This window comes from Zonotrichia leucophrys, chromosome 1A (assembly GCF_028769735.1).
Source record: "Zonotrichia leucophrys gambelii isolate GWCS_2022_RI chromosome 1A, RI_Zleu_2.0, whole genome shotgun sequence".
NCBI lineage: Eukaryota > Metazoa > Chordata > Aves > Passeriformes > Passerellidae > Zonotrichia > Zonotrichia leucophrys.
The window spans coordinates 53,488,124-53,502,557 of NC_088170.1; positions in this window are offsets into that span (position 1 = coordinate 53,488,124).

Genomic DNA, 14,434 nt, shown 5'->3' on the forward strand with positions numbered 1-14,434 from the left:
TGTATTATTTATGTGTAGTGCTCAGAATGGCTTTTGAGAAACACACAGACAAGCATGTTCCAGGCCCTTAGGAGCTTACATGTCAGGCCCTTAGCAGACCTGACAAAATCAGTGGGAGCTGAAAACAATAGATGGAGAAATGAAAAAAACCAGACAAATGTAGCTTTCAAGATCAAAGGTAAATTAGATACTTTATCATATGAGTCCTTACAAAATATTTCTTCACTATGCTAAGTAAGCGAGTCCAAGCCAGTGGCATTTCCTCCTGTTGCCAAAACCCTTGGAACTACTTTCACAAACATGTCTGGTTTTCAGTCTCTAACATGCACAAAGAGACTCCTCTCACACATGTGTCTTTCCCCACTCCCCACCCCACTCTGGACTTCACATCCCATGAAGATAAACTCTCTGTGCCTCTTGAGTTATACCAAGGGCTGTGTTCCATTGGCTAAAAAATGAATGCCACTCTGAAGAACGTTCATACCTGATCCCAGTGAATTTGGATGTTCAAAGCCATGTCAGATGGGACTTTGAGCCACCTGGTCTAGCTGAAGGTATCAAAGCTCATGGCAGGAGGGTTGGACTAGATGACCTTTTAAGTCTCTTTCAACCCAAGCCATTCTATTATTAAAGATATGTCAAAACAGTACATTACTTTTATTGCAGATTAATGGGGTTATGTCACTTAATTGCCATGATGAAGGTTCAGGAAGGACAAACCATCAAAGCTCTAATTTTCTACTAGAATTAACAATACTTTTAATCATAACTTAAACTGAGCCTGACCATTTTAATGGTAAAATTGTATAGATTATTGGTAAACCTTTAAAAATGTGTAGGCATGGTTTAGGTGCAGAAGAATACAGAATACTGTTTTCATAATAAATAGTGAATATTTTATGGAAAATGAAAAACTATGTCTAATATTAACCCTAGTGATGTGACTTCAAATATTAGTGACCACTCAGAATGTTTACAATACCATCAAAGCCCCATTAAGAACTTTTCAATAAAAATGCAGTACTCCTTAACTCCATAAAGCATCTGAAAATCAAGGACACTTTCCCAGTAGTTCATCCACAGCTTTAACAACAGGCTTCAAGATGCTCTAGAATTCAGCTACTGATTTCTATGAAAGGTAATGGAATAACAGCAACATCCAAAAACTCTTCATTTTACCTTCCTTTTTGGCACTACACAAATTTTTTGTATTTTTTTTAAATTTAGGCCTCAATAAGCCTTCTATAGACATCGTTTATATAAAATTGCATTAAACACAGCTGTCTCTGCTGTGCTTTCTGGGAAATACTGCAATGGAGAAAATGGCTATTGGTTTTGTGATGACAAATTATTGATCACACGTCTTATGAATTACTTGACACTATGGATTTTTGCTGAGATCATTAAGGGAACAACCTCAAGCCCTTCATGTCCTGTATATACTGACAACACTCTCACATCCAAATTTATGTGCATGCCACTAATGACCACAAAGAGAAAACAAAAACTTAAAAAGACAATTTTGAAGCAGGAGGTTTAAATAAAGGAAATTAGAAAATAATTTTAAAATGCTTAAAAACATGCAAATGTGTAACTAGCCATTCAAAAAGAGAGAATTAGATGAGTGTCCAGAATGTGCATAGTATTTCTAAACAGATAGCTTAAGACTTCAGGCAAGTGAAAAAGAAACCAGTAGTACTAATGTATCTCTTCCTTCATCAGAAATCCTCTAATTTTTAAAATAATTTTCTTGGATATGAATAGAAATAGTTTGCAGCTGTATTGGCACTAAAGAATTGGGCAGGTAGGCTGTCAAGACCTCTCTCCTAAGGCTCAGGTCAGAAAAAACACAGAACTGATTCCAATTGATGCTCTTGTCCTCCTGTAAACCCTCGACTGCCAAGCAGCACAGAAAGAAAGTCGCTGGCTGCCCCTCAGGTTCCACTGCACCTGAGGGTCTCAGGGTAAGGACACTCATATTCTGACTACAGTCTGTGCAGGTTTATGAGAGGGCCTTCTTCACATTCTCCTCCATCTTCTCATTAAAACTACAGCTCTCAAAATTTAGCATATAGGTCATGCTATAGAACAACACCATGTGTCAAACTGTCGTATTGTATAAATCATGAGCTTGAGCCTTCATTTTATGAAGCCACATTTTCAGTTGTTTATAACCTTGCCCAATTTTAACTGCTTATGTTGAACATTTCAGCAATGGGAAATTTTACCAAAACTATTCCAGTCATTTCTCACACCATTCAAGAAAGAAAATGTTACAGTTTCTTCTAGGCAGTAAAGAAATGAGGCTTAGCTCAGGAGAGGCAGCTGTGGAATTCATATGAAAGGAAGATAATGTAAGATAAGTTTTTTTGTTGTAACCCTATTGATTGATTGATAAATCCTATCAATGCCTCCTTATTTGCAGAGAAAGAAGCAATGACCTCACATGTGGGAGACACTCACTTCACACTTTTGTCATCTTTTTAAGACATACTAAAAAGTACTCAACTTTGCATCTCTTGAAAGTCTCACTTCATACATCAGTAGCTTCCTTCCACTAACTCCCAGAACATTTTACCTGCATGAAGGACTAAAATGAATATGGAGAAGATTGACAGCAACCAATCTGTAGAAAAGTGTTGGTGCTTCTCCTGAGATTTCATTTCATCTGTCCCTTTGGTGTTTTGACCTCCTGTTGTAGAGAATCACTGTACAAATAGTTAGACCCAAATTAAGAAAGACCAGGTTAGAGCAAGAGCAAAGGAAGGATATTCAGCTACAGGTAGGGTGTTGGAGACTGATGGAGGAAGGATAACGGAGACTGATGGAGGAAGGATAATGCAGTAAAATCTTTTCTGCAGAAAGCTGAGTGATGGGAACACAAAAAAGAAAAAGAAGTGGAAGTTTCAGAAGAAGATATCAGAAGGGAAATGGGACCATGTGCAGAAGATGAAGTCAGAGCCAAAACAAAATGAAAAGGGCAGGAGGAAAGGGGGCTGGAAATCCTGGGGAATAAGGAAATTATATTCTATAGCATCTGTAGGACCTTGATATCCCCCTCCAGCAGGTTACCTAGCTAACAGAGCAGGGAGGGGATACAGAGCAAAGACCTGGAAGTATGCTGGAAAATAATTTGTGGAACTGGAGGGCAACAAAATTAAGATCACCAGGAATTTCAGTTGGTTATATGAACATATTTGTTATGACTGGAGCTTCAAAAACCATCTTATATTTTCTGCAAGATTTTTGGCATAATTTAGTCTTCTGGGGTTTTGCATTTATTTACCATGGTATGTTCATGTTATTTTTTGGGAAAGTAAATAGTATAGCTTATTTTTTTTTCTTTCTACTATGCCCACTCCCTCTTTTGAGCAGTTCCTTGTACCAACTGCTTATAACAAGATTTCAGATGGTTCAAATTGGCTAAGACTCCTTAACATGGGTATGTTTAAATCTTTATGTAAACCCTACACTGTTTATAAAGTTTCTTAGAGTCTTGGACACAATTGTTAAAATTTGCTGAATATTGAGAGCTATTTTATGGTAAAATTTCACTCTCTCATGATGTTTATTAAATTAGTAACAGGCTTCAAAAGAAATTACATGATATCACATGTACAAGATTACAAGCCTTAAGTAGAAATAGTTGTGTAGGAGGTTCTCTTTTAAATGTGAATATACTAGTCTTAGCCCACTAAAACTACAGAGTACTGGATAATTTTTTGTTATGTTATGCAACATTCTTTCAAACTACAGACATTTGAGAACAAGTTTTTATACACAACTCTTAAGCAAATACTCATAACCTCATCCTGCAAAGACAAACTCAGTAAAAATTATTTAAAATCCATATGCTATATAAGGAAATTTACCTGGAACATTCTTCTACCTTTTACTGAAAATAGGCTATACAAAGGTGATGTTAAAGTGCATATATCCCTCACATACTGGAAGCTTTAAGAGGGCCCAAAGCTATTTATAATTTCCCACTTTGCAGCCCTATTTTAATGCTACTTCCTTTACTTTTGGTCTGATTCCCAGGACTTTCAGAAAGTGAATAGACTATCTGGGTGTAAGAGATTTTAGATAAGGCTGCAACTGCCTTCATTCTTTGAATTTTTTGGTCTGCATTTCCTGCTAATGTGATTTGAATAAGCCAATTACATTGAAATTTGGTCCGTGGTCATGCAAATAAGTTCAGGAGTGTGGAGCTCTGTCTCTCCTGTGGATTTAAGTGTGAGTGCAAGTGGTGTACATTTTGTTGTGTAAGGGGTCTGCACAGGATACTGGAGTCATGTTTTGTGCTCTTTTCTAAGGTTCCATTTGCACTACATTGGAGGGAGATTTCAGGAAAATAGGACATTCAAATAAATAAAGAAAGCTTTTAAAAATACTGAATTGCTAAAAGTATAGGCTGAATTTTACTTTCTAGGTGCAGGCTGTAAATGTAAGGTTTAAGCACTCATTTACTATATGAGATCTATTAAAAATGCCCGGGAAATTATCACTGACAGCTGGATGAAAATGTTCCCAAATGCCCATTGTGTACAGTAAAACACTGATCAAAAGCACTGCTGTAAAAGTTATATTATTTAACTCTAACATCTCTTTATCACTAACATCACGTGCACAATTAAGCTTGATTCACACCAGCCAAGAACTCCAGACAAAAATTATTTATTTTTCAAAGTCATGGAACTTCCTGATACTCTTTAAGTGCAAGTGACCTTGAGATAGAATAATTTTTCAGCAAACACTTCTTCACAGACTGGTACTGACAGCAGTTTTACTTTCTGTGTGTTGTTACACTTTCTTCACAGCTCTGAAGTGATTCCAGATGAAGCCAAACAGTTGGGATTTTTTCAGTAAATTATATTCCAGGCAAAGAACAACAATCTCTGTTCTCACTGAAGGAGGCATTCCTGAAACACCACAGTAGTGCTCTATGTGCAAATGCTGAATTCCACAATTAGCCTGTAAACAATAGAGATGTGGGCTAAATGGAGAGATTTACCAAATTTGCTGAGGTAAGGGTTGCTAGAAACAAACAGGAGTAAATATAAATGCTCTGGTATGTGAACACCTACAACAACAATTATCCACTCCCTCCCAAGTTTAGCAGGTTGAGTTCCCACATTATAATGCTCTTAGTTTTGGGAGAAAGCCAGGTGTCAATTTCTGTTCCAGAGAGGAAAGAAGGAGACAAACCCACTTAGTGTCTGCATTAAACCCACTTAGATACTGCATTAAGAGTTGTACAATGTCATTTTATATAAAGATACACAGCCAAATGCTGCACAACACAAACTTGATCTCATCTTCCTTTCATTTCAAAGGCAAAGCATACAGCTACAACTACTTACATAGATATGCAGGGCCTTGAAATGAGCAGTTTGAGAGTAAAATCATGGACACAGTGGAAGAAAATATGGATTTTATTTAAAAAAAATTTAGCAGAGTAAAGATATTGATTATATTAGAAAACTTTAGAAATAGCATATATATCAGGAAAATATTTTTTTTAAGTACAGTTATTTAACATTCAGCTATTTTAACTTATCTAAATGGCTGTAATAATGCACCCAAAATAAGATGATTATAATGACCTTTATGATATAATGACAAAACCAGTTTTTCTCCCATAAGCTATAAGATTGAAAAATGTGAGGAAAAAAATTCAACAAGCTTTTGCAACAATCAGTTTAAATCCCTTAGAAATATGAACATCACTTGCCTTTATTACTAAATGAAAACATATTCTAAGCCTCCAACCTTAATGTAAATTCTTTTCAAATTTCCTTTTCGTAGTTATGAAGTACCCTAGAAAATGTGTGATTACCAAACAAGCCTGTTTTACATAGGAGGCTTTCTGACACCATAGTGACGGCAATAACACAAACCTCAGAGTAAGTAGATCACTGTTTGTTTTCTCTCTCAGTTTCCTATTTGTGTTCCTTGTGGGAAATTTATGTCATTAAAAGCAGAGCAAGGCATAAGAGGCATAGAACACTAGTGGAAATTTTTATTGCATATCCATTCCAAAAAACATTAAAATTATTTTTACCTCAATAATTTTTTTGCCTAAATTGCTATTTACTTTTTTTTTTTTAATCCAGTGTCTCTTTTTTTTCTAGGATTGCTTACGTTAAGTCTCTTACATACATGTTTTATGATAGCAAAAAATCAGCTTTCCAAGAGATCTAAACCCAGTGTCTGAGCTGTTACACACAGAGCCTGAAACTCCTGGTGAGAGCTCATAGCACTTATACACAAATGTGTTTCAGGAGTCCATCCAGAAAAATATCTGTCTATCCAAATAACTGTGACAAGCAGCACCAGCCTTTGAATGAGGACTCTGCTTTCTGTTAAGTACATTTTTATGTGGTAGGAAAATGATCTCTAGATCTTAGGCAAAAGAAAAAAAAAAGACGCTACTGTACTCAGACCTCACAAGGAGATCAAGACCCAAGAAGATGACATTTGATCTTGCACATACTTTTCTCCAACTTCCCATGGCCTTCTGCTGCAGGAAGTGCTCGTATTCAAATCAGCAGGACTTCACACATGCTTAAAGACAGGCATGTGCACAATGGCTTTGAGCTTGAGGCCATCCTTTAAATTTTTATTAAATAAGAGAAGCTTGTAATCTGATGTTAAACAGTGGGCCAGACCTCAAGGACTTCTCAGCTTTTACTCAGTCTGTGACAGTTTGACTGACGACCTCAGGGTTTGGCAAGCCTGATATTTTCACAAAAACTTCCTGTAAGCATGTCAAAGCTGATATGTCCTCTGGTTCCACTAAGAGGATGGCCCTGAAGGCAAGAGCACTAAATCAGTTGCAGATTAGAGCCAGGTTCACTTATTTGACATACAAAAGCTGTTCCTAATATAAATGGCTGGGAAAAATGCATACAATATGACAGAATTAAATAAAGTTCTTCTTCAGTAACAATAACTGCAACATAAATTTATCATTAATGTAAGGTGGGCAATACTCCCACTGTATTCCAATTCAACTTTAAATACTCATAACCCACAAAATTACTAAACATCATTCCCTTCCCTTCCCTTCCCTTCCCTTCCCTTCCCTTCCCTTCCCTTCCCTTCCCTTCCCTTCCCTTCCCTTCCCTTCCCTTCCCTTCCCTTCCCTTCCCTTCCCTTCCCTTCCCTTCCCTTCCCTTCCCTTCCCTTCCCTTCCCTTCCCTTCCCTTCCCTTCCCTTCCCTTCCCTTCCCTATTTTAAATGGTGATAAGAAAACTTTCTCCAATCAGTTACATGTTACTCATGTTTATGACTAAAAATATGCTAAGTTAAAGTCAATGTCAAGAATAACTAATGTTCTTTAGCACTTTGGAGACCAGAAAATATAATTCTATCAAGATATGAAATATACAATTATTTGTGTATGTATTGGATAAGATAGCTTTTGCTCACACCCACCTTTTTCCTCTCTTCTGCTATTAGTTTCAAAATCAATTTATAGTGCTTTCTGCATCTGAATAAATTGTACCAGAACTGTCATTTGAATAATGCATAGCTTCCTACTGAAACTAAAAATATTTAAATCATGGAAAAAAAAAGAGAAAAAGGATTTTAAGTGGCTGGAGGCTGTCCTGCAAGTTGCTGGAATGAATTTCTTACCTTTATGTATTTCCAGATCTTTGGCCAATACTTTTCATGTCTAGCACCATACAGACATCTCAGCCTTCCCATGTCCCTACTTCCTAGAGTCTTGCCACAATGGGAACACCTGCTCTGATCAGACAGGTTCTGTTTTGAATTCATTCTCCAGTTCACTTCTACACCAACAAGACAGTACTTCACAACACTACTTAAATTCTGCGTACATCTTAAATGTGCATTCTGTGTACCTGTCTCCCTCACTGAAACAAATAACAAAGGTACAGAACAACACACCTCACTCGAATGTGTAATTCCAAAACCTTAGGTGGGCCAGTCGTGGAAAGGAGAAGAGGAAAAAAAATATACAAATCCTTCATCTGCTCAGGTTAAATCTCTGGGTTCTGAGAGGAACATTTCCTCTTACTCGTGTACAGGAAACTCCAGCACTTGAAACTCCACAGCTTAGAGAAATCCCACAGCTTGTAGTTTCAAATCATGAATTTAGAAAAGAAATCTCAGATTCTTGTGCTAGAAAAAAGCCTGACTGAAAAAAATAAAGACTTCCCTACATATTGTACATGACTAGGTCCAAGCCCTTGGATGCCCCCTTTACCTCCCATTTCCTCCTGCTCCCCATTGGAATACAGGGGTGCCTGGGACCTCTCCTCTCTGTGCCTGGTCTGGCAGGATTACATAGCAAATGCAGGAGGATATAAAAGCACCACAAACATGTGCCTTCTCTGAAAATTTGAATAGACCCTATGAGACTTATTTCCCCATGAGTGAATTGCAATCAGATCTCAGTTTCATAATTCAAATAACAGCTTATATAACAGACATGCTGTCTGAGGTGGTGGACTGAGGTTTTACAGTAAGGGCATATGTAATTTGTTATCAAGAGATAAGCACAGAAATCCCCCCTCCTTCCCCCACCCTTTTTTTGCAATAAGGTCTCAAATTATCCAAACCTTTCCATTGTTACAATTTCAAGTAACACAATCACTTCACATTTCTTAACTAATGAACTGCACCCCTCTCCTTCCTTTCCTCTCCCCCTTCTGAGAAATGCAATGACATCAGGAGATTATGCTTAGTTCAAACAAGTCAGAGAGATACAAACATTCCTGAAAATATATTAATTCCTTCCTGCTCAACAGATTAGTAGCATTTGATTTGACATGACTATAAGTTTACACACTTCAAAGAATTTTTAAAGCAATATCTTCTAAAAAAGGAGTGAATAAAAAAATGTTCTTGCACATTCCACATGACTAAATGATGGATGGTTTTTTCAGTATTCACAATCTATTTTCATGCCTTGGTGCTAACAGTCGTGAACAAAAATCAACTCCAGTATTGTAACATTAATGGGGAACAGTCTGGCCTCCACCTAACCCTGAAGATAATTATGCTAAAACAATAGTGATGAGCATCCAGCTAACTAGCTGTAACAAGGAAAGACTGCTGCTGCCATTCATCAAAAAGGCCATTGGGATAATGAGGAGAGATGGCTACTGACATATTTCAGCAGGGGAGGCCATCCTGCTGGGAGTTTCTTTCATAACGCCAAATTCTATCCATTTAAAAAGCAAACAACATGCTCTCTTTGGTTTGTTGGGTGATCTTGGGAGCAGAGACAGAAGTCATACAGTACTGACCAAGTTGGAATAAAGAGCTGGAAGAAACACTGAAGGAGAAAAAAAAAAGTTGTAGTGTACGTATCATTGTAATCTTCAGTCTCCTGAAAGGACTAATCCTAATTATGAGCAACATGACTGCTGTCAGTCAGGAAGAGCAAATCCCTTGCTTTCTGTTAGAAGCTACTAATCTGATTATTGATGTACAGTTCTGGAGATAGTTAAAGAATGTGAATCTCAAGGAATCTGAATATCTTGACTGGACAGACAGTAACAGAGATATTTAGAAGAAGTGTTTTGCTTTAACTAAATAAAATAGCATATAAACCATAGTTTCCAAACATATTTAGACTATCAAATTATTGTGTGAATGAAACAGAATGAGTGCTAACCAATATGTCTGGTTTTGTAAGCAGTGTCTAATATGACATCCAGTTCATCACAGCACAGGTCACAGATGATTTTCTAAAATAACAACAAGAAGGAAGATAAAATAATGATGGACTTTTCAAGTAAAAATTAGTAAAAATGTGTTGTACTGTCTTATGTTTCCTGTCTGAAGACCATTTTTCCCATTTAAAACTGGTATTTGCTGTGATAGTAAAGAAATGTATTTTAATTTGTCTGTGAAAAATATGCTTTAAAAAAGTGCCTTTCATACCAAAAAAAGGAAGCAAAGGAAATATATGTCCTATTTTTCAGTGACTTGCGTGAACAGAGGTGCTTTCCAGAATAACAAGCAAGGACCACATTCAAAATTTATCCAGTGCCATCCATTTTCAGCTGCTGAAGACAGTGAAAATCTCAGCACATCTTCAGGCCCTCTGCTTCTAGGATGTCAGGGTTCTCTCTATCACTGGCTCCTCACACAGAGGTGAATATACTTACTTCCTTAAAAAGGTCACTTAGAAATCCATGACTATATGGCAAAGAAGATATTAAGATAATAGAAAAAGACACCTGGAGGAGAAGGAAATTCAGTAGGATGTTTCTAAAAGAAAATGTGAGCCCAGTGAACCTAATCTCCATGGGTTTCTTCTACAGTCTTCAGCAGGCAAGAGTCTTCTCCACTGAAGTTTTTCAGAATGGGATTCTGGCAACTTTTTCTGAAAGGATCTATATTTCTGCACAGGCTCTATGAGACTTATGGAAGTTGGCTTCAGTAGGCTAAAATTCATCTCTTGTCATACTCTGTACAATGAACCCACTCAAAAATGACTGTTTTAAGGAAGCATCTATTCTCTTCCATTTCCAAGGAGTCAATTTCAGAGAAGCATTTTGGGATGCTAGAACTTATAGCTGAAAATTAGAAATCCTTTTAAAAGCAAAATTGTTTTTTGGATTGTGCTGTACCATGGTGTCAAAAAGGGTTTGTATTCCTTCCCTAGAATTCAAATAAGCACATCTTATTCCAGTACTGATAAAGCAAGTCATAGAATCATAGAATACCCTGAGCTGGAAGAGACCCAGAGGGATCATCAAAATTCAGCTCCTGACCCTGCACAGGACCATCCCAAGAATCACACCTTTTAAGCCATTACACTGTCAAGAAATAGAGTATGACATGTAAACATGTAAACATATAACAAGGAACAAATAATTCTAAAATCTAAAAAAACTTTTCATACATGTAACGGTGTTCAGTTGCATTAATTGGATTCTGTCACAGAACTGTGTGTTTCTACTGAACTTTGTTCATGCTGAAGCCATTGCAAGAGGCTGATCATAATGTACTTGGTTTCTTTGAGGTGTTGGAAGTCAGGAGAGAGCACCGAGCTTGCTGAGTAGCATTAGACAGCAGATTAATAATGTTATACCTTGGATAAAAACTGTTTATTGAAACCAGGTACAAACAGACTCCTTTTGGCACAGTGTGGGGTTTGCTATGTACATTTCTAAGTTGATGAACTCTGCAAAAGACAAGCTGTTACAATTGTTTACATTGTGTATTCCTTGTACTGATCTATGACTTAGTGCTATGTGAAAAATGAAGAAATAGAGAAGGAAAGATTATTTGCCTTTCTTTGTGCAATACATGATCATGACTAATTTGATACTAGAACTGGAATCAAAGGAGCTTAGTAAAAGGTTCCATATCTAATTCTTTCCCACGTTCAGTCTTACCTTGATCTCTGAAATGCATTCATTCTCTCCTTAGGGCATGAATACTTGCTATTTACATGTCTGTATTTTTGTAGGAGAGGCAAATGAGGGCAAAAATTCTCAACAACAAAGTTCCACAGTGAAGACAGACAATTTCATATTTCTAGCCATAGTGAACTCTGGGAAAATAAAATTCACTGCAGCTATGTGTAAGTCACAGAAGCATATATTGTCTTAAAACCCAGGCATGCAGCATAATTTTACTATAATAAAGTTAACTATCCCTAATATTTGAAGCCAGTAACAATAACTTTTCTACTGCAATCATGGTCTTTTGGACTTTATAACATTCAAATAGAAAACTAACAAATCCCTCATATTTCTCTTTGCACTAATGACAAAAGAACAGGGTGGTGCCATTTTGGCAGCACTGCTGGGTTGCACTGATCTCTGTCATTTTTGGCAAATAATGAATCAGCTTGGCCCCTCTGAAAACCTCGTGTGAGGTTAGAGATATGCTATTAGTGTAGAGCTAAAAAATACTGCTGTGGTGTTTACAGAAAGCCCTCACTCAGATTATTCTATTTGAAGTCAATTAGAAGACTCCTCTGATCTTACTGGCGTGGGTTCTCACAGCAAATACTAGACAGTTGTTATCACCAGCACTGAAGAATGCAGCTATCCTGGGAGAATGCAAAGGCTTGTTTTAGGAGCTATTCACTATCTCAGCTGATGCTCATTGCATATATGTCTGTTTTGCAAAGTCAGATCAAAATCATTGCCTCTAACCATTATGCAGTCAAGCAAAGGTTGTCAAGGACCTGCCAGTTTTCACAGTACAGTTCACATATCTACTGGGCATTGTGGTTCCACACAATGTTATTCATTTCTAGTATACCTTCTGAAACATTAACAGTGCCCAGCACACCACTGCTTTGAAGAAAGCACCAACTGAAGAACAGAAAGAGAATATAGATTTTTTTAAAATTATTTTTTATTTTGCTTTTTCCATTTGTTTTCATTGCTCCCACAACCTCATTTATGAACTTCTTTCGGTTCACTTTGGCAATATTGAAAAACACCTAACTGTAAAACTTTCCCTTATACTAGTCTTCCAAACCAAAACCAGGTTGCATAAACTTATCTGCATCTCTCTATCACTATATAAACCCAAAGTCACCATATCTGGAACATGCTTGAGAGACAGAAGAGGACAAAATTAAGATCTTCCATACCAGAGTGCAGGGAAAATGTATGTGCAAGGGAAATCCAAAAGTATTCTGAGGTAGAGGTGTTATCTTCTGATTTGCCTTTTCTGAGTATTTTGTTCAGTGCATTTTCATGCTGCTTCTGTTCAAAGCATTTCTCACCAAATGCTAAAGCCCACCTTGCCCACTCAAGGGAATATCTCCAGCTACAAATCTTCAACAAGAGAAGCACACCTGATGCCACTTCCATTCCTTCTGCAAGTATCATGTAACATGAGACCAGATTCGCATTCATTTTCTCATTTTCTTTAGCAATATACAGCATGTTCCTTGTATATTGGCTATATTGCTTTGGTCTTCAAATCAGCAGCTCTGTTGATTATGGTCCTTTCTTTCTACAGCTTTGTCTTCTGATCCTGAACTCAAAAGAGAGTTCTCAGTGGGCAGCATCATCCGTGTTGTGGAATCCTGCTCTCAAGGCATTTTGCAAAACATGAAGAGCAAACCCAAAGGGATCAGAGGCAGAGGAGAAAAGGATTTTCAGGTTTTGTAAGGTAGATATTGGGTTCTTACCACTGCCAAGTTTGATTCACATGCATTCTGATTTTATGAAGTGAAAAACAGTGGTTGATTTCAGTCTTAATTCAGTGTTTCCCTTTATAAGTAAAAGATTTATATTCACGATGTTTTCTTTATCTGACTTTTTAAGAACACTTTGTTACGTTTCTTATACAAAACCCCCTCTTTCCTAAATTACTGTGCTCTGAGAGATCAAATAGCATACCATGATGTACAGTTCTTTCTACATACCACCAGATATCTCTGAGGAATTACACTGAGACATCAGCCTGGCATTTGAACATTAAAACAGAAGTAATAAAGTTAGTAACAAGTCCTGTTAGCTATAGAGCCAAAACTTTTTCACTAATTTTTATGAGGCAAAAAAACTGTATAATTCAATTTATGTCTCAAGTACACATGCACATACATGTGAAGGCAGGCCCCTAGCATACCACTTACTACGTCAGATAAAACATTTGTAAAATAGAATTTTATCTGCTGTTATGTCAGAGTCTCAACTTCCAATGTGATTGCTGATAGATAAACAGCTTGCTTTATTGGTTCATGCTTGAATATACTGAGTGACTTTTGTTAATTTCGGAAAATGTTGTGCACCTCTTTTCAAAATTATCCCTCTGCCTTGGTTTCCTCTATCACTGATGATTTCTGGGAATATAGACCAGCACTATAATTTGCATTATGAAGAAAGAATGGACTTTTGAGTCAAAAATTCAAATGGAATTTTAAACTGATCTAACATGGCACTCAAATTCATGAAATGTTCCACACTTTTTGGGTGTGCTCATGGCAGCGGGATGGGAAGTAGATAACCTTTAATATAATTTCTAGTTCAGGCCCTTCTGTGACTCTATACTGCGATTTTCCTACATAGCAAACATTTTAAAATTTTGGTTTAAATTTTAGAAGTCTTTCTGGAAACAAGGAAAATCTTTCTACTTGTAGACAGTATGATCTGCTTTCTGAAGTATCATGTTCAGACAGACATCTGTCCATCTGGCTCTGGAGAGCTGAATGAGATATTTATAATGACTTATTTTGCTGGAGAATTAATTCAACAGAAAAGAAAGCTTTTTATCTTGCAGTGGACTATTTCAACTGTTGACTAAAAATTTAAAACACTAATGTTTTTAAGACTAATGATGGGTTTGCTTTCACATGTATTCATGCATCTGATTGCTGTTAAACTTACTATGTAATTAACTTTAAATAGTAATGAATAAAAAGCAAATATTTAATTTATACTTCCATTCACCAGCAAAAATGAAATATAGCTATGGGTAA